The sequence below is a fragment of the Theobroma cacao genome, chromosome 10, assembly GCF_053813885.1.
Source record: "Theobroma cacao isolate CCN51 chromosome 10, ASM5381388v1, whole genome shotgun sequence".
Classification (NCBI taxonomy): domain Eukaryota; kingdom Viridiplantae; phylum Streptophyta; class Magnoliopsida; order Malvales; family Malvaceae; genus Theobroma; species Theobroma cacao.
In genome coordinates this window covers 21,533,350-21,560,292 of record NC_142648.1, presented here as the reverse complement: position 1 = coordinate 21,560,292, position 26,943 = coordinate 21,533,350, and the positions used below count along the sequence as shown (strand labels likewise).

Here is a 26,943-nt window from a genome sequence, read left to right as displayed (position 1 = left end):
TTCAAGGTTTTATGTACAGCATAGATTTCAAGAACTTTACAAAGTGACTTTTTCTATTGGATTCTGGGAGATAACACTCATGACAATCACCCTGTTTAGATATGAGTATGCTTTATTCTTTTATTTTGGTAAATTAAAAATAATTACATGATAATTATATGCTTGGAGTTCTAAATTAATTTAGGAAATTACCTGATAAAAAAAATTATTAAAAAAAAAGGTCCTAAGATCTTTGACAAAAATTACACTTTTAGTTCAAAACAATTAAGGTGAAAACCAAGCTCTCCCCTCTCTAGAAAATCATCACTCTTGGTCCATTGCTAAGTTTATTTTTCTATACTGCCCAAAGTGTGGTTATTGTTCATTTTTGTAATAATTTCTCATAACAAGTTTTTGGAGATCAATAGGCTCATAAAACGTCTATAATCAAATCCTGGAATCACTTTGCTCGGAGTATTATTTCACAATTTTTTAACATGTACTCATGGGTGAATTTTAATATCTTTTTGGTTTGGTTGGGTATAATTAACACTAGTTCGGCTATGTGTTTTTGAAATAATTAATCGAAAAATTAGTTATTTTCTAATTAATAATATAATTAGTTTAAATGGTGGCGATACATAATTTGTTCTTAAGAAATTCTTTAATTTACTAATTTCGAAGGACATGTGATATCTTTTAATTTGATACAATTTTTCTCCTGCAGTTCTAAATTCAAAGTTTTTGAAATATTATCCTTTTAAAATATAAACTCACATAACATTTTAAAATATAATGGCCAAAGTTGAATTAGTGAATTTGATCATTAGAGTTAAATAAAGTCAAACAAATTAATAGTAAAAGAGTTCTTTATTAAAAATAAAATTACATGTTCAAATGGAAATCATAACAACAATAGATAACTCTTTAAGTCCATGATATAACTATTACATTCAATATAAAAGATTGATAAAATATTTAACGAACAAATCAACCAACAAACCAATATATAACTAAGCAAAATCTAATTAACTTATAGTTGAATCACATCCACATGTTTTGGGACTTAATTTTGGAACCTAAACATTTCATGACTTCCTCCTTGTAAAATTATTAATATTGTCTATTAAATAGTTAAATGGTATTTTACCATGTATCTAGTTGTAATTTAAAAATATTATTGCGTTCAATATGTTGTTCATTTAGTAATTTTGTAATTTTACTTTATTATACGATAATGACACTATTACCATGGCAAGTGCTTAGTTGAGAGTAATCAGTCACGGTAATCTCAGCTCAAATTTTTGAACCATTTTGCCCTTATCTTAAATTTTCTTAGACAATTTTGCCCCTTTCCCAACAATGTAACGACAATTTTGCCCTTAAACGTGGTAGAGTTCTATTTGTTAAATTTTTCTTAAAATTTTTAAATATTAAAATATTAAATTTAATGTTTTAAATTTTCTAATGTTTTAAAAATGAATTCAATAAAATAGAGAAAATTAAAATTTCTAAAATTTAGATAATTTAATTTAATTGAAAATTAAATTAAATTTTGGTTAATTAAAAATTAGATTTAATTTAACTAAAAAATAAAATTTTAATTTACTTTTTAAAACATAAAAAAGGCTTTTTAATTAAAAAATAAAAATTTGAAATATTTTTAAATTTTTTTTACGATCCAAAATTTAAAAGAAAATTAAAATGTACAAAACTTAAGTTCAAGGGTCTTAGAAAGTTTTAGATATTTTCAAAAATATTACCTTCGAAACAAACACTATAATAAAATATACTCAATAACATATTGTAACATATTGATTGTACCAAATGATAGAATAATTTAGGTATAATTGAAATACCCCATACTTTGATATGGTGATAAATAAAGTTGATCGAATGCAAATTGAGGTCAATTAAAATGTTTAGAAGTGATAAAAGACGAAAGGAGTAGTTTAAGATAAAATATTTCGTAAGTGAGAAAATAATAATAAAATAATAATAATTTTATCGGAGGAGAATTTGTGAGATAAAAGGCGATTTGGAAGTCAAGTGAGACATAATAAGGTATTTTGGGTACCAAGGAGACAAGATAAAATTTTTAAAATAAAATAATATTTTATTAATAAAATAATATTAAAATATTAATATTTAGCCCGATGTCGAAGTCAATCAAGAAGAAGGATCATATGGTTGATTCAAGTGGGGAAGAAGATGACAAGTCCGACTCTATACAAATATTTATCATGACATACATGTGATGGATAGCATGTTTGCATGCTATGAGAGTCCCAAAAAATTTACAAAAGTCGGTATTGTACCTAGAGGTACAATAAAGTTGATTTAAGCCTCGAACTAGATCAAATAGAGAATTTATGATGAAATTAAGAATTTTAAAGTCTCAGAATGGTTTAATATGGTGATTCGGAGTTCGAGGATCAATTTGGAGTCAAACCGAAATTTTCACTATCTAGGGGCAAAATGGTCATTTGCAACCTGAGGACAAAATGAGAATTTTAGAAAAGATGTTTTTGGCCCCATTTGACTTATTGGAGTAAGATTTGAGGTTTAGAAGTGAAAAAGTTTAATTTCGGTATAATTTAGAGTAAAAGGGTAAAATGATAATTTTACCACCCCAGGGGCAAAATTGTAATTTTCCACCACCATGACATTTTTCCAGCACATGGTCTTCCTTTATCCTCTTTTTGACCATTGACTAATTGTGTGGTGGAGATAAAAAGGATTAAAATTTTAAAATTTTAAAAATGGACTAATAAGAAAATGACATGTGTCATACCTTTATTATTTTATTGTTTCTTATTAAAAAGGAATAAAATCAGCCCATTTTCTTCATATGGCCGGCCAAGCAAGGAAGAGAGAGAAAGAGAGGAAGAACAAAGGGAAAAACAAGAAAACCTAGGTGGAAAATTTAAAGAAAAAGTGAAGAAATCAAGGAAACAAGCTAGGTAAGTTAGAATTTCTTTAGTTCTCCTTGATACCTAGCTGACCCATGCTTTTGTTCTTGATTTCCATGGTTGAATATTGAGTTATTATGATGAATTCAATTCTGAAAAAATGGGTTAGGAGAGAGAAACTTGTTAGATTAATTTGATTTTAAGTTATGTTAGTGTTTTAAGTTAGTTTAGCATATTTAGAAACAAAACAACAAGAAAAGAATTTATTTTCTCCCATAATCATTAATGGCCGAATTTATCATGTGTTGAGTGAGGATAAATTTGATTTTCATTTTAGGAGAATTGGTTAAGAAATGATGAATTATGAGCCTAGAAAAATAATGGAAATTTTCGGAGCAAAAATACGATTTTTACCCACTAAGGGTATTTTCAGAATTTGCTACCGAGACTGATAAATTGAATCTCATTCACAGTCATGGAGGTAATTTAGTTATAATTGGAGTGTAGAAAGTGAGAAGAATTGATTTGGAGTTAAATTGGAGATAATAGGCCGAATTAGGTCAACACCGCATTTAAGCGGTAGTCGGATAAGTTGTATATCATATCATGCGTATATACCAAGCCTGAATTGATTTTATAATGGTCAAGTATTGATGTGGTGAATTATGTATTGTACATTGTGGATAGGTGGTGAGCAAAGTACACTGGTAAAAGTACAGAGATTGTGCTTGGAGACTGGGATTAGGAGTACATCGACTCCTAGAACAGTGAGTGAACTTATTATCGTCTTAATTATCTAGAGTAGTTTTATACAACTGTGTGATTTTATGGAAAATGAGTTTAAATGGTAAATTGCTATGTTTTAAGAGAAATTGTAATTTTATAAAATGATTTTATAAATTTTCTAGAAAATCGAATATTGATTTTGAAAATAGAGTAATTGGAGACTGCTAGTTTGTGTTGCAAATTTATGGTTTTGAATTGAATGGCTTATGACAATAAATGAGCATGAATGGCTAAACTGATTTTGGTGTTAGAATTATTTATATTGTATATTCAGCCTTGAGAGGCTAGGTTGCGATAAATTGCCATGTCATGCTAGAATGAATTTTATTGATTAGTGGATTCTATATTAATTATTTACTACAGAGGGGGTTTCGTGGACCAGCCTATTAGAGGGGCACGGTAAACTCCATTATATTATTACCTTGAACGGAGAGGCGCGTAGGGTATCTTCTAGGGTAAAGCTTAGGGTTCACTTCACGCCAAATCACCACGTGAAGGGGAACTCAGCTAATGCCAAGGAACGACTGTATTTTTCTTAAACTAAAATATATTTTTGTGTATACAAAATTTTAACAGCCTTGGTGGACTCGGTTAGATGCCTTGCGCAAGGTATCACCGAGTATGAGTTTTGGCATGAGCTAGAGTTTTAAGAAATTTATAAGCCAAGTTGATTACTTGATTTTTATGGATTGATTTTATTTGGTTGAAATGAGTTGAAAGGTAATGAAATTACAGTATGATGATTTATTTTAATTGTCTCCATTTACTCGACTTTAGATAGTTTAGATGGTATCTGTTTACTCACTGGGATTTTATAATCTCACCACCCTCATTTTCTCACATTTCAGGCTCGGGGAATTCCATAGTTAGCTGACTTTGACAAGGACTTTCATTTGGACTCGAATCGGTAAAAGCTGTAAGTTTCCAGCTTCTGATGCATTTTGGATAGATGTGAGCCCACGTGTCACTGTAAAAGAAATTTTATGCTTTGGTTATTTGCTTTATAGTATATATGAATATAATTATCTTTTACGCTATAAGAATTATGTACCGATAGTTTTATGAAAATTATTTTACAAGAAAATAGTTTATTTTATTGAATATTTTTATTATATTCAAATGGTCAAATTTTCACTTCAAATGAACGTTTTAGATACTTAATTTTTTTTAAATCATTAAATATATATTTTCGGCTTACCTACTACATTTTTAGCAAGTTTCGAGGTTTTCGACAAAAATGACGAAAATGCCCCTATGAGCAAAAAAAATGTTGTGTTATGATTTGGAAATGATTTGTAATCTTTCGTATTTTGATTATTTGATAACTATTGCTCACCGGGGAAGTGCGAAAGTTGATACTAGAGCCTTGTGAGGTTTCGATCGACATTCGGGGTGAAGAATGTTTGTCGAGGCTTCGCGGCGGTTGTCACGGGCTCGATGGGGAGTTCCGGGTCGTGACAATTTAGATTGGTATCAGAGCATGGTTTAAAGATCAAATATTTTGATTTTAAAGCTTTGGATTTTAAGGTTTTTTATTTTAAGGTTGTTTTAAGAAATCCACACTGACACTGTGTGGCCTTAAGTCCAGTTAAGTTAAGATAAGTTAAGTTAAGTTAAGTTAGGTTAGATAGAATAGAATATATGCATCTACATATAGAAATCTACCTACTTTTGAGATGCATAAATAATTAAACAATTACTATTTGATTGCATATAGGTTTTGAGGTGCACTGGTGACATACACACCATGTTTAGAAGAGGTGGTAGTCTCGATACCTCTCATAGTGATAGCGAGGGATCTCTAGATTCTACGACTAGAAGCAAATGGCACCCTGATACAGGTGATTCGGAAGGTGGTCCATCCCGAATTCCTAATAATAGAATTCATCGAAACTTAGCTGAATGGGTTCATAATAAGGAAAGCTTTGAGAGTAGCCAGAATTTTGAAAGTAAGAGTAGCTCTACTATTTTGAAAACTGAAATAGATTTCCTTTTGAAACAATCCGAAGAGTACCATAGAGAACATACGAGGAAGGCAATTGCAAGGGGAGATATTTGTCTCAAGAAGGGGGTGAACGTTGTACGCCATTTTCCTCCTAGATGTGGAAGAAATGCTGCACCGGTGAGTGCCGAGGAAATTAGGAGAAAACAACAAGCCTGGATTGAAGAACAAAAGAGAAAATCTCAGGAGGAAGAGGATCCATTAATGTGCCTGGATCAGGACAATGAGGAACCTAAAGATGTTTAATACTTTAGTTGAAGTTGTATTGTCATAAATCTAGGCAAGTGTCGTTTAAAGGAAAATGTAGTAGTTACCTGTGTAAAGGAGTTAGGAGTGGCTTTTATTTTGTATGACTCGAACGGAATGTAAAATAGCAGTTTAAATAATTGGATATGTATGTGAATCTTTTAGTATAGCAGAGATAAATTGGTGATATAATTATTGAGGAAAATTATAAAAGGAAGCAATAAGGTTATAAATGACATTCGGAATGGATAATGTGATTACGTTAATGATTATAATTTAAGCATGAAAGGGATTATTCAGTGATGTTATGACACTATGAGGCAACAGTTGGGCCAAATATAACCCAATGAAGTTAAATTATGGAATATGGGGAATATAAAATTTTGATTCAGTAAGGATTGCGAGAATAAAGTGAGGAGAAAGCTGGGCTGTTTTCGTAGTTAATTATATCGAAAGTCAATAAAATTATTGGAGTATAAGACAAAGAAGATAATTGGATAGGGATGACAATAAATTTGAGAAAAGTTGTAGATAGTAGGCAACTTATGTGTGGAGTGGTATATGTATTTTGAATTTATTACACTGTATGGAAATGATGTTTTGAGGTGGAATTTTATGAATGTTGATAAACGTCAAAAGATTACATGAGATGAAAGTATTAATTTGGCTTAGTGTGTATGACAAGAAAATAGAAGGTACCTATACTTATGGAACTCATGATATATGTCACAACCCGAACTCCCCATCGAGCCCGTGACAATCGCCGCGAAGCCTTGACAAACATTCTTCACCCCGAATGTCGATCGAAACCTCGCAAGGCTCTCGTATCAGCTTTCGCATCTCCCCGGTGAGCGACAATTATTAAATCTCGTATTTCAAGAAATCATAAGTTGTTTCCAACTTAAAATAATAAAATATTATTTTCTAGCTCACAGGGGCATTTTCGTCATTTTTTTAAAATTTCGAAATCCATAAAAATGTAATATGTAAGTGGAAACACATATTTCATTATTTAAATTAAATTTTGAAGTCTAAAACATTCGTTTAAAGTAAATTTATAGCTATTTGAATATAATAAAAATATTAAATACAATATTCTATTTTCTTAAAACACAATATTTTCAAAGTATTCTTAAAATAACTTTTGTAGCGTAAGAGTAAAATAAATTTATTCATATAGTAATAAAGATAATTAAAGTATGAAATTTCGTTTACAGTGACACGTGGGCCCACATCTATCTAAAATGCATCGGAAGCTGGAAACCTACAGCTTTTACCGATTCGAGTCCAAATGAAGGTCCTTCTCAAAGTCAGCTAACTATGGAATTCCCTGAGCCTGAAATGTGAGGAAATGAGGGTGGTGAGATTATAAAATCTCAGTGAGTAAACAATTACCATCAAAAGCATCTAAAGTCGAGTAGATGGAGACAATATAAAAACGTTATATCTCAATAATGTTCATAACACAAAATTCGTTTCAATCTATACCAAATAATTTCCTTTCATCAAAATTTCCTGGCTTATGAATTTCTTAAACTTGGCCCCTACCAGAATCATTCTCGCAGGTACCTTCGTCAAGGTATCCCACTGAGACCGCCAAGGCTGTTCAATGACCCATACCCATAAACATGTTTTCACATCTAAAACACAGCCGTTCCTTGGCGTTGGTTGAGTCTCACTCTCACGTGGTGGCCAGAACGTGAGGTGCACTCAAATCATACCTTAGGAGATACTTCACCCAACATCTCTCCCTGGAGGTAAATATATAATTGAGTTACCGTGCTCCTCTCATAGGCAGTCCACGAAAACTCCCACCACTGCAGTGACTGTTTAATATACCACCAGACCTATAAAAATTCCAGTAGCATAATATGGCGAATAAAATGTAATTCAGTCTACCGAGATCAATCCAAAACTATTCATATATTTCATGTCAATCCCAAAAATTTAGCCATCATGCTACCATAGTGTCATAAGCCCCAATTTCAATAACATATAAAATCATAAATTTCAACACAGTCTCCATATACTCAATTTTCCCAAAATAATATTTGATTTTAAAATCAGTATAAATCTCATTTTTATTAAAAACATTTTAATTGGAAAACATAATATTTTATAATTTAACTCACCATTCAATAAAAGCATCAAACAAGTATAATAACTCTAGATATTTAAGATGATAAGTTGTCTACTCACAGTTCTAGGAGTCGATGTATACCTAATCCCAGTCTTCAAGCACAATTTCTGTACTTTTACTAGTGTACTTTGCTCACCACCTATCCACAATGTACAATACATAATTCACCACATCAATACTTGACCATTATAAAATCAATTCAGGCTCAGTATATATGCATGATATGATATACAACTTATTCGACTACCGCTTAAATGCGGTGCTAAGATAATTCAGCCTATTACCCAATTAAATCGATATACGCGTCCGTTTAAACTCCAAATTAATTTTTTTCAGTTTCTATACCTCAATTGCACCCAAATTGACTTAATGTCCCTCAGTGTGGTGCAAATTATCAGTCCCGATAGCAAATTACGAAAATACCCCTAATGGGTAAAAATTCGTATTTTTGCTCCGAAAATTTCCATTATTTTTCTAGAGTCATAATTCATCATTATTCATCATAATTCCTCAAATAAACATCAAGATCATCAGCCAATATTCCCCTAAAAAATTTGGCCAATAATGGTAATGGAGGAAAATAAATTCTTTTCTTGTTGTTTTGTTCCTAAATATGCTAAACTAACTTAAAACACTAACATAATTTAAAATCAAATTAATCTAACAACTTTCGCTCTCCTAACCCATTTTTCAGAATTGAATTCATCATAATAACTCAATATTCAACCATGGAAATCAAGAACAAAAGCATGGGTAAGCTAGGTATCAAGGAGAACTAAAGAAATTCTAACTTACCTAGCTTGTTTCCTTGATTTCTTCACTTTTTCTTTGAATTTTTCACCTAGGTTTTCTTGTTTTTCCCTTTGTTCTTCCTCTCTTTCTCTCTCTTCCTTTCTTGGCCAGCCATATGAAGAAAATGGGCTGATTTTACGCCTTTTTAATAAGAAACAATAAAATAATAAAGGTATGACATATGTCATTTTCTTATTGGTCTATTTTTAAAATTTTAAAATTTTAATCCTTTTTATCTCCACCACACAATTAGTCAATGGTGAAAATGAGGATAAAGGAAGACCATGTGCTGGAAAAATGTCTTGGTGGTGGAAAATTACAATTTTGCCCTTGAGGTGGCAAAATTACCATTTTACCCTTTCACTCCAAATTATACCGAAATTAAAATTTTTCACTTCTTAACCTCAAATCTTACTCCAATAAGTCAAATTATACTCGAATAAGTCAAATGGGGCCAAAAAAAATCTTTTCTAAAATTTCCATTTTGTCCCCAGGTGACAAATGACCATTTTACCCCTAGATAGCGAAAATTCTAGTTTGACTCCAAATTGATCCTCGAACTCCGAATCACCATATTAAACCATTCTGGGACTTTAAAATTCTTAATTTCATCATAAATTCTCTATTTGATCTAGTTCGAGGCTTAAATCAGCTTTATTGTACCTCTAGGTACAATACCGACTTTTGTAAATTTTTCAGGACTCTCCTAGCATGCAAACATGCTATCTATCACATGTATGTCATGATAAATATTTTTATAGAGTCGGACTTGTCATCTTCTCCCCCACTTGGATCAACCATATGATCCTTCTTCTTGATTGACTTCGACATCCGGCTAAATATTAATATTTTAATATTATTTTATTAATAAAATATTATTTTATTCTAAAAATTTTATCTTGTCTCCTTGGTACCCAAAATACCTTATTATGCCTCACTTGACTTCCAAATCGCCTTTTATCTCACAAATTCTCCTCCGATAAAATTATTATTATTTTCTCACTTGCGAAATATTTTATCCTAAACTACTCCTTTCGTCTTTTATCACTTCTAAACATTTTAATTGACCTCAATTTGCATTCGATCAACTTTATTTATCACCATATCAAAGTATGGGGTATTTCAATCTCCCCCACTTAAATAGAATTCGTCCCTGAATTCCCGTTGATGTTGCGTTATCAATCTCCCTCTATGATCCTACTCCTTGTTCCTTCTATAGGGACATTCAACTTATTCACCTCGTTCACCTTCAGTTCAATTAAATGCTTTATTTATGGCAATTATTATCCTTTGGAACTGAATCAGTAATAGTTTTCACAATTATGATCTCTTATATCGAGACACTAAGCATGCCTTTATCACCATTATTAAATTTGAACCATAAGTTCACCTCAATTATACTAATTTGGATCACATATCATACTTACTTATGTATACCTAATCATCATTTTATTAATTCGCTCCGTACCAAATTTCTCAACCTTGATTCATCCATCTTATACTGGTCCATACCCTTCCTTTAATAGAGTTCCATTAAGAACTTAAACAATTCAAGGTTTACTTTCAAAATCATTCATAACTTTAATCGTTCATTACATGTCCGTTAACACTTTAGCTCACTAACCTCTCTGGACACTATTTCAAAATCTCTCAATTACCGAGAACCATTCTTCACTTCAGTTAGTAAAATTATCAATTTCATGTATACATATATATACATGCATTTTCAAATGTCAACATCTCTCTTTATATATAGAAATCCATGTGTTCACATGCCTTGGACTACATTCTCCCTTTATTCATCCGTATCCCAATCCTAGTTTCAATATAATAATTCTTATAGTGCATGTCAACCTTCTTATTATACTTGTGTATAACTTCATATCATTCATATCATTTCCAACCATATGTTTGAGTTTCCTTATACTATATATCATTCATCACAATGTCATCTCCATTGAATTATAATCTATTATGTGTGTATGCTTTATAATCCTATTGATGCCTCAAAGATTTATCTCAACTTGATCATTGCATCTCATGCAATACCACAATTCCTAAGAGTCATCCTTTTGTCCTTAATCGTCTTTCATGCCTCTATATTACCTTGTATCTTTCTTGCATTATGATATTGATTTGTCACTTAAGACTCGAACCCATTTGAATCATGTACGCCTTAAGCATTTTCGAATTCCAATTTTCATAATATATTAGGAAAGTTTCATTATCTGACTTCATTTTCAAGGTCAACTTCTATCATCCTTTGTTCCACTCCTTCATATGAACATAACATCATTCTTCCTTAACTAATTTATAAATTGTACTTGAAATTGTAAAACTTAAAACTAGATTCTCCTCAAGTATTTTTCAATACTCATACTAATATCACTCTCAGCTTACAGCTTCCTTTTATAATCACATAACTTAGTGCTTGCTTTAATGAGATCCAGAGCAAAACTTTTCTTGAGTATTTCCTTGGGAATATCTATCTCAGTTTTCAGAATATTGGAGCTACTCTCACTTTCAAAATTCTGGCTACTCTCAAAGCTTTCCTTATTATGAACCCATTCTGCTAAGTTTCGATGAATTCTGTTATTAGGAATTCGAGATGGACCATCTTCCGAATCACTTGTATCAGGGTGCCATTTGCTTCTAGCCGTAGAATCTAGAGATCCCTCGCTATCACTATGAGAGGTATCGAGATTACCACCTCTTCTAAACATGGTGTGTATGTCACCAGTGCACCTCAAAACCTATATGCAATCAAATAGTAATTGCTTAATTATTTATGCATCTCAAAAGTAGGTAGATTTCTATATGTAGATGCATATATTCTATTCTATCTAACCTAACTTAACTTAACTTAACTGGACTTGGGGCCATGCAATGTCAGTGTGGATTTCTTAAAACAACCTTAAAATCAAAAACTTTAAAATCCAAAGCTTTAAAATCAAAATATCTAATCTTTAAACCATGCTCTGATATCAATCTAAATTGTCACGACCCGAAACTCCCCATCGAGCCCGTGACAACCGTCGCGAAGCCTCGACAAACATTCTTCACCCCGAATGTCAATCGAAACCTCGCAAGGCTCTCGTATCAGCTTTCGCGTCTCCCCGGTGAGTGAAAGTTATTAAATCTCGCATTTCAAGAAATCATAAGTTGTTTCCAACCCAAAACAATAAAATATTATTTTCTAGCTCACAGTTGCATTTTCGTCATTTTTTTTTGAAATTTCGAAATCCATAAAAATGTAATATGTAAGTGGAAACACATATTTCATGATTTAAATTAAATTTTGAAGTCTAAAACATTCGTTTAAAGTAAAATTATAGCTATTTGAATATAATAAAAATATTAAATAAAATATTCTATTTTCTTAAAACACAATATTTTCAAAGTCTTCTTAAAATAACTTTTGTAGCGTAAGAGTAAAATAAATTTATTCATATAGTAATAAAGATAATTAAAGTATGAAATTTCGTTTACAGTGACACGTGGGCCCACATCTATCCAAAATGCATCGAAAGCTAGAAACCTACAGCTTTTACCGATTCGAGTCCAAATGAAGGTCCTTGTCAAAGTCAGCTAACTATGAAATTCCATGAGCCTGAAATGTGAGGAAAGGAGGGTGGTGAGATTATAAAATCCCAGTGAGTAAACAATTACCATCAAAAGCATCTAAAGCCGAGTAGATGGAGACAATATAAAAACGTTATATCTCAATAATGTTCATAACACAAAATTCATTTCAATCTATACCAAATAATTTCTTTTCATCAAAATTTCCCGGCTTATGAATTTCTTAAATTTGGCCCCTACCAGAATCATTCTTGTGGGTACCTTTGTCAAGGTATCCCATTGAGACCGCCAAGGCTGTTCAATGACTCATACCCATAAACATGTTTTCACATTTAACACACAGCCGTTCCTTGGCGTTGGCTGAGTCTCACTCTCACGTGGTGGCTCGAACGTGAGGTGCACTCAAATCATACCTTAGGAGATACTTCACCCAACATCTCCCCCCGGAGGTAAATATATAATTGAGTTACCGTGCTCCTCTCATAGGTAGTCCATGAAAACCCCCACCACTGCAGTGACCGTTTAATATACCACCAGACCCATAAAAATTCCAATACCATAATATGGCGAATAAAATGTAATTCAGTCTACCGAGATCAATCCAAAACTATTCATATATTTCATGCCAATCCCAAAAATTTAGCCATCATGCTACCATAGTGTCATAAGCCTCAATTTCAATAACATATAAAATCATAAATTTCAACACAGTCTCCATATACTCAATTTTCCCAAAACAATATTTGATTTTAAAATCAGTATAAATCTCATTTTTATTAAAAACATTTTAATTGGAAAACATAATATTTTATAATTTAACTCACCATTCAATAAAAGCATCAAACAAGTATAATAACTCTAGATATTTAAAATGATAAGTTGTCCACTCATAGTTTTAGGAGTCGATGTACTCCTAATCCCAGTCTTCAAGCACAATTTTTGTACTTTTACCAGTGTACTTTGCTCACCACCTATCCACAATGTACAATACATAATTCACCACATCAATACTTGACCATTATAAAATCAATTCAGGCTCAGTATATATGCATGATATGATATACAACTTATCCGACTACCGCTTAAATGCGGTGCTAACCTAATTCGGCCTATTACCCGATTAAATCGATATACGCATCCGTTTAAACTCCAAATTAATTTTTTTCAATTTCTATACCTCAATTGCACCCAAATTGACTTAATGTCCCTCAGTGTGGTGCAAATTATCAGTCTCGATAGCAAATTACGAAAATACCCTTAATAGGTAAAAATTCGTATTTTTGCTCCGAAAATTCCCATTATTTTTCTAGACTCATAATTCATCATTATTCATCATAATTCCTCAAATAAACATCAAGATCATCAGCCAATATTCCCCTAGAAAATTCGGGCAATAATGGTAATGGAGGAAAATAAATTCTTTTCTTGTTGTTTTGTTTCTAAATATGCTAAACTAACTGAAAACACTAACATAACTTAAAATCAAATTAATCTAACAAGTTTATCTCTCCTAACCCATTTTTTCAGAATTGAATTCATCATAATAACTCAATATGCAACCATGGAAATCAAGAACAAAAGCATGAGTAAGCTAGGTATCAAGGAGAACTAAAGAAATTTTAACTTACCTAGCTTGTTTTTTTGATTTCTTCACTTTTTCTTTGAATTTTCCACCTAGGTTTTCTTGTTTTTCCCTTTGTTCTTCCTCTCTTTCTCTCTCTTCCTTGCTTGGCCGGCCATATGAAGAAAATGGGCTGATTTTAAGCCTTTTTAATTAGAAACAATAAAATAATAAAGGTATGACACATGTCATTTTCTTATTGGTCCATTTTTAAAATTTTAAAATTTTAATCCTTTTTATCTCCACCACACAATTAGTCAATGGTGAAAATGAGGATAAAGGAAGACCATGTGCTGGAAAAATGTCTTGGTGGTGAAAAATTACAATTTTGCCCTTGGAGTGGCAAAATTACCATTTTACCCTTTTACTCCAAATTATACCGAAATTAAAATTTTTCACTTCTTAACCTCAAATCTTACTCCAATAAGTCAAATGGGGCCAAAAAGATTTTTTGCTAAAATTTCCATTTTGTCCCCAGGTGACAAATGACCATTTTACCCCTAGATAGCGAAAATTCTAGTTTGACTCCAAATTGATCCTCGAACTGCGAATCACCATATTAAACCATTCTGGGACTTTAAAATTCTTAATTTCATTGTAAATTCTCTATTTGATCTAGTTCGAGACTTAAATAAGCTTTATTGTACCTTTAGGTACAATACCGACTTTTGTAAATTTTTCAGGACTCTCCTAGCATGCAAACATGCTATCCATCAGATGTATGTCATGATAAATATTTTTATAGAGTTGAGCTTGTCATCTTCTCCCCCACTTGGATCAACCATATGATCCTTCTTCTTGATTGACTTCGACATCCGGCTAAATATTAATATTTTAATATTATTTTATTAATAAAATATTATTTTATTCTAAAAATTTTATCTTGTCTCCTTGGTACCCAAAATACCTTATTATGCCTCACTTGACTTCCAAATCGCCTTTTATCTCACAAATTCTCTTCCGATAAAATTATTATTATTTTATTATTATTTTCTCACTTGCGAAATATTTTATCTTAAACTACTCCTTTCATCTTTTATCACTTCTAAACATTTTAATTGATCTCAATTTGCATTCAATCAATTTTATTTATCACCATATCAAAGTATGGGGTATTTCAATACATATCTAAAAGAGAAATCACTGGTTGAGAATTATTGATGTGGTGACTTTGAATACGGACAAATAGCTTTAATGAGAAAATTTCCAATAGCTATAGTACTTTAGCATTGACTGTTCAACGCTGTAATGCTTCGAATACCTCACGCTTATGATGCATGAGTAAGATGGGAGTGACACGATAATGAGCTTACAAATTGAATTTTGGTTGTTGGTCATTGTGTTTTGTTATCTGGGAGTCTTAAATATTCTGGAGAATGTTTACCCAAATGAATTGAAAAACTTCTTTATTGCCTTGTATATAGGCATATAATTAAAAGAAAAAAATTGAAAGATTCTTGAAATGACTATATTGAGATGAGATACCAAGTAATGAAAGTGTGAAGGAAGAATTACGAGACTGGTATAGAAAATCAGTTTATATAGAATATCATTACGAGAATTTGTAATATCTGTATTGATACAGTAAAATGACAAGGGTTAGTAACAACATGAGGCTAATTGTGTGACACCCTAGAAACCTATGAAGATGAGTTAGGGATTGAATGGATGAGTACGTATTTATATATATTTAAGAGTAAGTGTTTTAGGAATACATAAACATCTTTGAGAAGAGATTCTAATCATACACAGCAAGTATGAAACGTAAAATTTTTAAAACTTGTTAAGAAGCCTAACGGCTAAATCACAAGTTAAGGGATCACATGCTGTGAGACATAAGTTTAAGATAGATATTCTCAAGGAAATACTCAAGAGAAGTTTTGCTCTGGATCCCGTTAAAGCAAGCACTAAGTTATGTGATTATAAAAGGAAGCTGTAAGCTGAGAGTGATATTAGTATTAGTATTGAAAAATACTTGAGGAGAATCTAGTTTTAAGTTTTACAATTTCAAGTACAATTTATAAATTGGTTAAGGAAGAATGATGTTATGTTCATATGAAAGAGTGGAACAAATGATGATAGAAGTTGACCTTGAAAATGAAGTCAGATAATGAAACTTTCCTAATATATTATGGAAATTGGAATTCAAAAATGCTTAAGGCATACATGATTCAAATGGGTTCGAGTCTTAAGTGACAAATCAATATCGTAATGCAAGAAAGATACAAGGTAATATAGAGGCATGAAAGATGATTAAGGACAAAAGGATGACTTTTAGGAATTGTGGTATTGGATGAGATGCAATGATCAAGTTGAGATAAATCTTTAAGGCATCAATAGGATTATAAAGCATACACGCATAATAGATTATAATTCAATGGAGATGACATTGTGATGAATGATATATAGTATAAGGAAACTCAAACATATGGTTGGAAATGATATGAATGATATGAAGTTGTACACAAGTATAATAAGAAGGTTGGCATGCACTATAAGAATTATTATATTGAAACTAGGATTGGGATACGGATGAATAAAGGGGGAATGTAGTCCAAGGCATGTGAACACATGGATTCCTATATATAAAGAGAGATGTTGACATTTGAAAATGCATGTATATATGTATATATGAAATTGATAATTTTACTAACTGAAGTGAAGAATGGTTCTCGATAATTGAGAGATTTTGAAATAGTGTCCAGAGAGGTTAGTGAGCTAAAGTGTTAACGGACATGTATTGAACGATTAAAGTTATGAATGACTTTGAAGGTAAACCTTGAATTGTTTAAGTTCTTAGTGGAACACTATTAAAGGAAGGGTATGGACCAGTATAAGATGGATGAATCAAGGTTGAGAAATTTGGTATGAAGCGAATTAATAAAATGATGATTAGGTCTACATAAGTAAGTATGATATGTGATCGAAATCAGTATAATTGAGGTGAAGTTATGGTTCAAATTTAATAATGGTGATAAAGGCATGCTTAATGTCTTGATATAAGAGATCATGGTTGTGAAAAGTATTACTGATTCAGTTCCAAAGGATAATAATTGCCATAAATAAAGCATTTAATTGAACTGAAGGTGAACGAGGTGAATAAATTGAATGTCCCTATAGAAGGAACAAGGTGTAGGATCATAGAAGGAGATTGATAACACAACATCGACAGGAATTCGAGGACGAATTCTATTTAAGTGGGGGAGATTGAAATACCCCATACTTTGATATAGTGATAAATAAAGTTGATCGAATGCAAATTGAGGTCAATTAAAATGTTTAGAAGTGATAAAAGACGAAAAGAGTAGTTTAGGATAAAATATTTCGCAAGTGAGAAAATAATAAAAAAATAATAATAATTTTATCGGAGGAGAATTTGTGAGATAAAAGTCGATTTGGAAGTCAAGTGAGACATAATAAGGTATTTTGGGTACCAAGGAGACAAGATAAAATTTTTAGAATAAAATAATATTTTATTAATAAAATAATATTAAAATATTAATATTTAGCCTGATGTCGAAGTCAATCAAGAAGAAGGATCATATGGTTGATCCAAGTGGGGGAGAAGATGACAAGCCCGACTCTATAAAAATATTTATCATGACATACATGTGATGGATAGCATGTTTGCATGCTATGAGAGTCCCGAAAAATTTACAAAAGTCAATATTGTACCTAGAGGTACAATAAAGTTGATTTAAGCCTCGAACTAGATCAAATAGAGAATTTACGATGAAATTAAGAATTTTAAAGTCCCAGAATGGTTTAATATGGTGATTCGGAGTTCGAGGATCAATTTGGAGTCAAGCTGAAATTTTTGCTATCTACGGGCAAAATGGTCATTTGCCACCTGAGGACAAAATAGGAATTTTAGAAAAGATTTTTTTGGCCCCATTTGACTTATTGGAGTAAGATTTGAGGTTTAGAAGTGAAAAAGTTTAATTTTGGTATAATTTGGAGTAAAAGGGTAAAATGGTAATTTTGCCACCCCATGGGCAAAATTGTAATTTTCCAGCACATGGTCTTCCTTTATCCTCATTTTCACCATTGACTAATTATGTGGTGGAGATAAAAAGGATTAAAATTTTAAAATTTTAAAAATGGACCAATAAGAAAATGACATGTGTCATACCTTTATTATTTTATTGTTTCTTATTAAAAAGGCATAAAATCAGCCCATTTTCTTCATATGGCCGGCCAAGCAAGGAAGAGAGAGAAAGAGAGGAAGAACAAAGGGAAAAACGAGAAAACCTAGGTGGAAAATTCAAAGAAAAAGTGAAGAAATCAAGGAAACAAGCTAGGTAAGTTAGAATTTCTTTAGTTCTCTTTGATACCTAGCTTACCCATGCTTTTGTTCTTGATTTCCATGGTTGAATAGTGAGTTATTATGATGAATTCAATTCTGAAAAAATGGGTTAGGAGAGAGAAACTTGTTAAATTAATTTGATTTTAAGTTATGTTAGTGTTTTAAGTTAGTTTAGCATATTTGGAAACAAAACAACAAGAAAAGAATTTATTTTCTCCCACAATCATTAATGGCCGAATTCATCATGTGTTGAGTGAGGATAAATTTGATTTTCATTTTAGGAGAATTGGTTAAGAAATGATGAATTATGAGCCTAGAAAAATAATGAAAATTTTCGGAGCAAAAATACGATTTTTACCCACTAGGGGTATTTTCGTAATTTGCTATCGAGACTGATAAATTGAATCTCATTCACAGTCATGGAGGTAATTTAGTTATAATTGGAGTGTAGAAAGTGAGAAGAATTGATTTGGAGTTAAATTGGAGATAATAGGCCAAATTAGGTCAACATCGCATTTAAGCGGTAGTCGGATAAGTTGTATATCATATCATGCATATATACCGTGTCACGACCCGGAACTCCCCATCGAGCCCGTGATAATCGTCGCGAGGCCTCGACAGACATTCTTCACCCCGAATGCCGATCGAAACCCCGCAAGGCTTAGCATCAACTTCTGCATCTCCCCGGTGAGCAACAATTATTAAATCTCGCATTTAAAAAAATCATAAGTCATTTTCAAATAAGAACAATAAAATATTATTTTCTGGCTCATAGGGGCATTTTCGTAATTTTTCATCAAAAATCTCAAAACTTGCTAAAAATGTAGTAGGTAAGCAGAAAATGTATATTTAATGATTTAAAAACAATTAAGTATCTAAAATGTTCATTTGAAAGCAAATTGTTGACAACTAGTACTATTCAAAAATAATAAATAAAATATTCTATTTTCTCATAAAATAAATTTTTATAGAAATATTCGTAAATAATTTTTCGCACATGAAAGTAAAGTAAAAATTGTATGAATAGAAATACAGATAACCAAAATATAAGTTTTGATATGCAATGACACGTGGGCTCCAATTGACCAAGAGGATGTAAGACTGTGAACTCTTACTTTCTATAATGCAGTTCTGACCTTAGTTCTCGTCCTACTCGACTATCTACAAACTGTCCTGAGCCTGAAAAATGTATAGGAAGAAGGGGTGAGATTTTATAATCTCAGTGAGTAAACAGATACCATCTAAAGTATCTAAAGCCGAGTAAATGGAGACAATTAAAATAAGTCATCATACTGTAATTTCATTACCTTTTAGTTCATTTCAACCAAATAAAATCAATCCATATAAATCGAGTAATCAACTTGGCTTATGAATTTCTTAAAACTTTGGCTCGTGCCAAAACTCATACTCGGTGATACCTTGCGCAGGGCATCCAACCGAGTCCGCCAAGGCTGTTAAAATTTCGTATACACTTAAAATATATTTTTAGTTTGAGAAAATACAGCCGTTCCTTGGCGTTGGCTGAGTTCCCCTTCACGTGGTGGTTTGGCGTGAAGTGAACCCTAAGTTATACCCCAGGAGATACCCTACGCGCCTCTCCGTTCAAGGTAATAATATAATGGAGTTTACTGTGCCCCTCTAATAGGCTGGTCCACGGAACCCCCTCTGCAGTAAATAATTAATATATAATCCACCAATCAATAAAATTCATTCTAGCATGACATGGCAATTTATCGCAACCTAGCCTCTCAAGGCTGAATACACAGTATAAATAATTCTAACACCAAAATCAATTTAGCCATTCATGCTCATTTATTGTCATAAGCCATTCAATTCAAAACCATAAATTTACAACACAAACTAGCAGTCTCCAATTACTCTATTTTCAAAACCAATATTCGATTTTCTAGTAAATTTATAAAATCATTTTATAAAATTACAATTTCTCTTAAAACATAGCAATTTACCATTTAAACCCATTTTCCATAAAATCACATAGTTGTATAAAACTACTCTAGATAATTAAAACGATAATAAGTTTACTCACAGTATTAGGAGTAGAAATACTCCTATCTTTCGCCCTCGGGTGCAGTCTCTTACCCGAAACAATTAACTCACCACCTATCCATAATCCATGATACAAAATTCAATAAATTGTGTCAATTTATCATAAGTTATTTCAGGCTCTTATCCATGCATATGCACTAGATAGGATTTGAAATGTCTAGACAATCGCTTAATTGCGGTGTCCGACCTAACTCGCCTATACACGGTGTAAATTCCTAAAATCCCCAATTCGACTCCAATTCCATCCATTTCAATTTCAATTATCCAATTACATCCACAATACCTCAATGACTGTGAATTTAGTCCAATTTATCAGTTCGGACTATAAATTACGCTTTTACCCTTAGTGGGTAAAAATTTCAATTTATTGCACAGAAAATTCCCATTTAATTTCCAACCTCATAATTCATCATTTTTCCACCCAATTCTCTTAAAATAAAGTCAACCTCATCCTCATATACCATTGGCTAGATTCGGCCTAGAGAAATTCATGGAGAAGATAAATATTTTTCTTGTTGTTTTACTCATAAACATGTTAAACTAACACTAAACACTAACATAGCTCAAAATCAAATTTATCTAACAACTTTCTCTCTCTAAACCCATATGACCAGAATTGAAATCATCCTCAAATCACATGATTCAACCATGAAAAATGATGGGAAATGCATGGGAAAGGTAAAGCACAAGACAAATTTAAGAAATGTTACCTTTTTTTCACTTGATTTTTGAATTTCCACCTATTTTCCCTTTAAATTTCTTAGCTAGGGTTTTATTTTCTCCTTTCTCTCTCTTGTTTCTTGCTTGGCCGAATGTTGAAGAAGAAGAATGGGTGGGCTGATTTTTTTTTATGCCTTTTTATTGTTTAATGAATAATATTATTTTATTCATATTTTGAATATTTTATTAATTCCTTTTTTTTTTCTAGCCATCCACTTGTCCTATTTTTTTCCACCATGCATTCCCTTTGACTTATCCAAGTCTTAAGTGAAATTTTCAGATTTTTCCAAAGTTTTGGTGGAGCAAATTTTTCAAAATTACACTTTTGCCCCCAAACTTTTTAAAAATTACATTTTTACCCCAAAAATTGAAAATTTTCCATAATGCATAATTTTCACTCCTCATACTCATTTCACACTCCAAATAATTAAATTTGATCAAAATCCTTTCAAAAATTAAATTTTCGATTTCGAATGGCAAAATTACCATTTTACCCTTTTACTCCAAATTATACCGAAATTAAAATTTTTCACTTCTAAACTTCAAATCTTACTCCAATAAGTCAAATGGGGCCAAAACTCTTTTCTAAGAATTCTCATTTTGTCCCCAAGTGGCAAATGACCATTTTGCCCCTAACCAGTCAATTTTTCGAATTGACTCCAAATCGGACCTCAAACTCCGAATTACCATATTAAACCATTCTGGGACTTTAAAATTCTTAATTTCATCATGAATTCTCTATTTGATCTAGTTCGAGGTTTAACTCAACTTCATTGTACCTCTAAGTACAATACCGACTTTTGTAAATTTTTCGAGACTCTCTTAGCATGCAAACATGCTATCCATCACACGTATGTCATGAAAATTATTTTTATAGAGTCGGGCTTGTCATCTTCTCCCCCACTTGAATCAACCATATGATCTTTCTTCTTGATTGACTTCGACATCCCGCTAAATATTAATATTTTAATATTATTTTATTAATAAAATATTATTTATTCTAAAATTTTTATCTTGTCTCCTTGGTACCCAAAATACCTTATTATGCCTCACTTGACTTCCAAATCGCCTTTTATCTCACAAATTCTCCTCCGATAAAATTATTATTATTTTCTCACTTGCGAAATATTTTATCCTAAACTACTCCTTTCGTCTTTTATCACTTCTAAACATTTTAATTGACCTCAATTTGCATTCGATCAACTTTATTTATCACCATATCAAAGTATGGGGTATTTCATACCGAGCCTGAATTGATTTTATAATGGTCAAGTATTGGTGTGGTGAATTATGTATTGTACATTGTGGATAGGTGGTGAGCAAAGTACACTGGTAAAAGTATAGAGATTGTGCTTGGAGACTGGGATTAGAAGTACATCGACTCCTAGAACAATGAGTGAACTTATTATCGTCTTAATTATCTAGAGTAGTTTTATACAACTATGTGATTTTATGGAAAATGTGTTTAAATGGTAAATTGCTATGTTTTAAGAGAAATTGTAATTTTATAAAATGATTTTATAAATTTTTTGGAAAATCGAATATTGGTTTAGAAAATAGAGTAATTGGAGATTGCTAGTTTGTGTTGCAAATTTATGGTTTTGAATTGAATGGCTTATGACAATAAATGAGCATGAATGGCTAAACTGATTTTGGTGTTAGAATTATTTATATTGTATATTCAGCCTTGAGAGGCTAGGTTGCGATAAATTATCATGTCATGCTAGAATGAATTTTATTGATTTGTGGATTATATATTAATAATTTACTACAGAGGGGGTTCCGTGGACCAGCTTATTAGAGGGGCACGGTAAACTCCATTATATTATTACCTCGAATGGAGAGGCGCGTTGGGTATCTCCTAGGGTAAAGCTTAGGGTTCACTTCATGCCAAACCACCACGTGAAGGAGAACTCAGCCAATGCTAAGGAACGACTGTATTTTTCTCAAACTAAAATATATTTTAAGTGTATATAAAATTTTAACAGCCTTGGCAGACTCGGTTGATGCCCTGCGCAAGGTATCATCGAGTATGAGTTTTGGCACAAGCCAAAGTTTTAAGAAATTCATAAGCCAAGTTGATTACTCGATTTTTATGGATTGATTTTATTTGGTTGAAATGAGTTGAAAGGTAATGAAATTACGATATGATGATTTATTTTAATTGTCTCAATTTACTCAACTTTAGATAGTTTAGATGGTATCTGTTTACTCACTGGGATTTTATAATCTCACCACCCTCATTTCCTCACATTTCAGGCTCGGGTAATTCCATAGTTAGCTAACTTTGACAAGGACCTTCATTTGGACTCGAATCGGTAAAAGTTGTAGGTTTCCAGCTTCCGATGCATTTTGGATAGATGTGGGCCCACGTGTCACTGTAAAAGAAATTTTATGCTTTGGTTATTTGCTTTATAGTATATATGAATATAATTATCTTTTACGCTGTAAGAATTATGTACCGATAGTTTTATGAAAATTATTTTACAAGAAAATAGTTTGTTTTATTGAATATTTTTATTATATTCAAATGGTCAAATTTTCACTTCAAATGAATGTTTTAGATACTTAATTTTTTTTAAATCATTAAATATATATTTTCGGCTTACTTACTATATTTTTAGCAAGTTTCGAGGTTTTTGATAAAAATGACGAAAATGCCCTTGTGAGCCAAAAAAAATATTATGTTATGATTTGGAAATGATTTGTAGTCCTTCGTATATTGATTATTTGATAACTATTGCTCACCGGGGAAGTGTGAAAGCTGATATGAGAGCCTTGTGAGGTTTCGATCGACATTCGGGGTGAAGAATGTTTGTCCAGGCTTCGTGGCGGTTGTCTCGGGCTCAATAGGGAGTTTCGAGTAGTGACAATAATGTTCAAATAAGTCCCTAAACTATTAAAAAAAAGTTAAATAAGCCATTATTCTTTTATTGTGTTCAATGAAGCTCATTTATTTTTATTTTTGATCAAATAAGCCCTTACGATAAATGATTGACTAATTTTCATTACTCAAAATGTTACTTATTCTTTTATATCCACATGACAATTACATGGCTCTTGATGTAGAAGGTGAAAAATATCACAAGATAACGTTATCATTTCAAATTAGCATATCAAGTCATCATCAATTATATTATGTTAATATGTTACGTCAGCATCACGCAACATATAATGACAAATAATATTTTAACTAAGTACCCAAAATAAACCCATTGAAGAACAAGTGGTATTAATTGTAAATGGGAGGAACTACGAACTTTTTGCAAGGGAATTCCACTTCATTAAGAAAAGCTCTCCGAGAAAGGAGCATGAAGATGAGGAAGAAGGAAACACCATTTGTGTGTATCATCTAATTTATGAGCAAGCTTAGGAAACAAAACAATGAAGATCAATCTATTTGTATACCTATTCTCAACGCACAATGCTTTACAAGATTTTCCTTTGAAAATGGATACCATGATCTTGTATATATAATCTAACAACAAAGCCCATAGCTGCTCTAAATTCTACTACATATAATTTGCACTTGAAAAAATTGGTATGCATTACATTTTTGGTACGTTTGGTTGGCGAAATAGACAGGAATGTAATAGAATAGTTATTATGTGGGAATAGAATGAAGTGGGAATAGAATACAATAGTTATTACTTAGTTTGGTATGACAAAGGGAATATGATAGAAATAATTATTATGACTTATTGTAGTGTTTGGTTGGTAACAATAATTTTGGAATAAGAAAGGAATAGAAAATAAAAGGACAAAAACACCCTTTATTATTTATATGACATTTTATTTTTATTAGATTTTTTAAATATTAATAATCTAGAATTTAATTAAAATATTAATAATTAATAATTTAAATATTAATATTTATTTAATTTAAATATTATTATGATTAATTTTTATTTTATTTTATTTTATTTTTAAAATATTAATAATTGATAATTTATTTAAAATATTAATAATTTATAATTTCAATATTAATATTTATTTATAATTTAATAATTTATATTTTAAAATATTAATATTTTATTTAATTTAAATATTATGATGATTAATTATTTTATTTTATTTTATTTTTGAAAATTAATAATTGATTATTTGTTTAAAATATTAATAATAGATAATTTAAATATTAATATTCTATTTAATTTAAATATTATTATGATTAATTTTTTATTTTATTTTTTAAATATTAATAATTGGTAATTTATTTAAAATATTAATAATTGATGATTTAATTATTAATATTGTTTATCTAATTTAAATGATATTATGTTTATTTATTTTTAATTTATTTTGTTTTTAAATAGGAATAATTTATAATTTATTTTATTAATAATTGATAATTTAAATATTAATATTTTATATATAATTTAATATTAATATTTTAAAATATTAATGTTTTAAAATATTAATATTTTATTAAAAGTTGGAATCAAGTGAGAGAAAGAAGAGAGAGAGAAAAATAATATTTTATACAAATAAAATTGTAATTTTTCGAATTTGTAAGGGATATTTTTGTGTTTAGAAATTTTTAAATTTATTCCTCAATCATGGAATAACTAATACCATGGGGGAGGTGGTATTAACTATTCCTTGATTTTGAAGGATTTTGAAGAATAACCATTCCTATGAAATGGTTTTTCCTTGGATCATTTTTTAACCAAACAAAGGAACCAAAATTTCTTGGGAATAAAAGGGGGAATGGCTACCAACCAAGCATGCTATTTGTTCTGTTGATCAAGATTATGAATGATGAAAGAAGCACTGTAAAATGAAAGGGGACGTGAGGGAAAGAGAGGTAGTGTCTTGTCATAGTGAGAGTTTGGTGTCAATGGTCGGTGAAGAAAAACGAAGGAAACCTAAAAATTATGTCATTTAAAGGAGGAATCTAAATCTAACAGTAAACATATGTAGTAATAAAACTAGCTTAAAATGTAAGGAAATGGAATCATCAGTTCTTGTCTGACCCGTATTTTAAGGCATACAAGTCGGGGTTTTTTTTATGACAATTTACTATTTTTTTTATGACAATTTACAATTTACTATTTTTTATCCAGGCGTGAACGTAATATTTAGGAAAAGACGGAGTTGGTCGAAATTGGTTAGATTTCAGCCTTTTGGACACAGCCTTAAACTTATACGGGAAATCAAAGGAAGGAACATTAGCGTCAGCAGAGGAAGGAGCAGAAACAGCCTCGTTAGCCTCAACTACATGAGTGGTATGTGAAAGTAGGAAGCCGAGGCCGAGGACCAACATGAAAACTAGTAGGCAAGGATTGGCATCCATTTGTTCATGGCTAGAGTAGACAATAAGGTGCCCAAATACTTGATTGTATATATAGAGGCACCATCCCATCCAACCATCGTCACGACTGAGTGCTAGCCCATTGGTTGCTCAACGACCTTTAAGTCAAAGTTGGCGTACATTATGGTGTAGGAGGAAGTTTCCAGCTTTCTTCCTTTGGTTTATGAAAGAAAGAGAAACAAACAAATTGGAACCATAAGCATGAACAAGGGGTGCAAAGCAGGGTAGAGTAGTGTCTTCTTGAGGGCACTTGTCAGTACATTGAATGGTCTTGAAGCTAAATTAAATATCTTTTAAACAAGAAAAAAGAACCCCATATATAGAATTATTAGAATAGTGTTGATTTGTGTTTTTTCATGTTCTTAGTATAGCATTTTGTTCAAGGTTTTATGTACAACGTAGATTTCAAAGAACTTTACAAAGTGACTTTTTCTATTGGATTCTGGGCCGGAGATAACACTCTTGACAATCATCCT

The 26,943-nt window shown here is 31.3% G+C and overlaps 1 long non-coding RNA gene across 2 annotated transcripts in view; it reads left to right on the top strand.

The window, feature by feature from the left end:
• The first annotated feature begins 2,815 nt into the window (after positions 1 to 2,815).
• Positions 2,816 to 26,943, top strand: part of LOC148760418 (uncharacterized) — a 63,502-nt gene continuing 39,374 nt past the window's right edge. The window contains exons 1-3 of one of the 2 annotated variants that reach the window (XR_016028801.1): positions 2,816 to 2,942; positions 3,579 to 3,658; positions 4,041 to 4,112. This is a non-coding gene — a long non-coding RNA (uncharacterized LOC148760418). Of the gene's footprint in view, positions 2,943 to 3,578; positions 3,659 to 4,040; positions 4,113 to 26,943 lie in introns of those variants that run through there. The other variant, XR_016028800.1, reaches the window with a different exon arrangement.